Genomic DNA, 2,924 nt, shown 5'->3' on the forward strand with positions numbered 1-2,924 from the left:
GTTGGACTCCATGGTGGGTGTGGAGCCTACTTACACAGACACACACAGCAGTAAAAAAAAAAAAAAAGTGCAGTTAAAGGTACTAAAATAAAAATTTTTTCCTTTCGAAATATTTGATTACTTATAAAATGAAATAGGGGTTACACGAGTGACATCATAAACTTAAAATTGCAAAAAAAATTGTTATAATCCGTACATTTAGAGTTGATTAATCTTGTGGAACAATTTGTCAAAATATTTAAGTCTTCGAAAAATCAATTTCACATATGCCTGAATTTAATTTTATATGTAAGTTTATACAGTGACATTTTAATATTTCTTCTAACATTTTCTGTACTTTGTGAAGTTGTACAAAAACTAAGAGTGATACTTACCTGGCAGGGGAGATACTAAGTGGTCACCAAAGTAGTTCTTGCAGGGTGAGGCTCTTACATTGCACTTAGGAAATGTGAGAAACTCAACTGTGTAATTCCTAATAGTAGGGGCCTGCATTCATGTTCTCCTCTGGGGGGAAAAAAAAAAAACTGAAAGCGACTTCATAATTTGTCTATAATTTTAATAAACTGTTTATGCACCTGATTGCCATATCCTTGATTACAAGAAAAATTAATTTTAAAATTGTCTTTCTCATTAATAATGAAACTTCACATGAAAATAGAATTATTTTCTATAAAATGTGACCTTTAAATTTGAGTTCTAGTCCTAAGCCTCTGAATAATTGCTTTGCAATGTTGCGGTGGTTTTCAAAACCAAGGATTCCAAACTCTGAAGAATTGGCAACTCCCTGATATGCTTTATCGCAATGTCCATGTGTATGCTTTGGTTGTGTAATAATTTACCGACAGTTTACTGCCCGAGTGCTGACAGTTCCTGTCCCAGCCTTAGGCTTCAGAGTTTCCGTTTGTGTAAATCTACTGGATGGGCTCTTCCATGGGGGGTGCCCTCTCTCACCCTGGCTTTGGTGGCCTGCAGCCATATTCTGCTGCTGCCAATCCGGGCACAGATCCCAGACTGCCCAGCCATGTGGGTGCACACTGGGTGGCCAAGCCAACTGCTCGGCCCCCATACTGCCCGCCACCCGCCATACTTGCTGGCCAGGGCCAGCTCCCCACCACCTGGTGTATCTTCACACCATACTTCACTGTCCCATTGGACTTCCTTTATGAAACACAGGTTCAAGGAGAACATTATTACGAATTTCAAGATGGTGAGAGCAGAGCGTTAAGCGAAGAACTGGGTCCATTTTGAGCTGGGAGGCCTCTATAACTGCACAGGTCACACGCCTATGAGTTGAGCCTTGCCCAGAATACCGATTTCAGCCCCCTCTCCACTGCTCCTTCATTCTATTCTGTTTGTTTGTTTTTTTAAGATTTTATTTATTTATTTGAGAGAGAGAGAGCACATGAACGGGATGGGGGGGGAGAAGCAGACTCCCCACTGAGCAGGGAGCCCGACGTGGGACTCGATTCCAGAATCCTGGGATCAAGACCTCAGCCAAAGGCAGACTCTTAACCAACTGAGCCACTCAGGTGCCCCTCCTTCATCCTATTCTGAATTGGTTTTTTCTCCTTTTAGTCTCCTTGTCAATTAGATAGCAACACTTAATTGTGCGCCTGTCATATTGGCTATAATTATAATAAATTTGATCACCCAGTTCTAGTTCCTGACACAGAGCTGCTAAAATCCTTGGAATTTCTGAATGATAGGGTTAAGAGGTTCACCTTTTGTTGTTTATAACAAGCCCCTTACAGTCACACCTGCGTGCATATTAATGAGGTAACTTTTGGAAAACCCCTAAGGGGGGGATGCCAGAGAAACCAGCCCTGGGATTGAAGGGTTGGAAATTTCAGCCCCACCCCCTGACCTTTGGGTAGAGGAGAGGGGCTGGAGATTGAGTTCAATCACCAATAGCCAATGATTGGATCAAGCATGCCTCCATGATGGAGCCTCCAGAAAGATCCTAACCAAAGGGATTCCAAGAGCTTCTAGATTGGTGAACACATCAAGGTGCTGGGAGGGTGATGCACCCAGAGAAGCTCTGCATCCACCCCCGCCCCCAGGTACTTTGCTCTATTCATCTCTTTCATCTGGCTGTTCCTGAGTTGTATCCTTTTATAAGAAATAGGTAATAGAAAGCAAAGCATTTTCCTGAGTTCTGTGAACCATCCTAGCAAATTATTAACTTATTCAGGAGGGAGTCATGGGAACCCCTGATTTTTATAGCCAGCAGATCAGAAGTAGAGGAGGCTGGGACCTTCCATTAATATCTAAAGTGAAGGCAGTTTGGGGATTGAGCCCTTAACTTGTGGGATCTGACACTAACTCTAGGTAGAGAATGTCAAAATTGAACTGAACTACAGGACACCCAGCTGGTGTCAGAGAGTGGGTCAATGTGAGAAAAAACCCACACGTTTGGTGTCAGAAGTGTTGGTGCTAGTGGTAGTAGAGAAGAAAAAAGAGTGTGTGTGTGTGTGTGTGTGTGTGTGTGTGTGTATGTGTTGAGGGCCAGAGCTATGCTAAGCGCTTTGTTAGCATATCTATTTCACTTCTTTCAATGCCTGTGTTAGAGACAAGCTGAGCCCATTCTACAGATGAGGAGCTGGGCCAGAGAAGTGGCACAGCCTAGGGTCTCACTGGGCAGAGCCTGAAGAACCATAGTTCATCCACCTTTGAAATCCATGCTCTTGGGGCGCCTGGGTGGCGCAGTCAGTTAAACATCCGACTCTTGATTTTGGCTCAGGTCATGATCTCAGGGTCGTGGGATTGAGCCCTACATCAGGCTTAGTGGGGGGAGGGGTCTGCTTGAGATTCTCTCTCTCTTTCTCGCTCCCTCTCCCTGTGCCTCCCCTCCACCCCTGCTCACTCTCTCTCTCTCAAATAAATAAATAAATCGTTTTTTAAAAATCCATGTTCTTAGCCACTGC

General features: G+C 43.7%; 1 pseudogene; it reads left to right on the forward strand.

Annotated features, from left to right (window-relative positions):
• The first annotated feature begins 366 nt into the window (after positions 1-366).
• On the forward strand, positions 367-507 carry LOC116640133 (annotated as a pseudogene).
• The last annotated feature ends 2,417 nt before the right edge of the window (positions 508-2,924 follow it).

The sequence above is a fragment of the Phoca vitulina genome, unplaced genomic scaffold, assembly GCF_004348235.1.
Source record: "Phoca vitulina isolate PV1807 unplaced genomic scaffold, GSC_HSeal_1.0 scaffold19, whole genome shotgun sequence".
In the NCBI taxonomy this organism is placed as follows: Eukaryota; Metazoa; Chordata; class Mammalia; order Carnivora; family Phocidae; genus Phoca; species Phoca vitulina.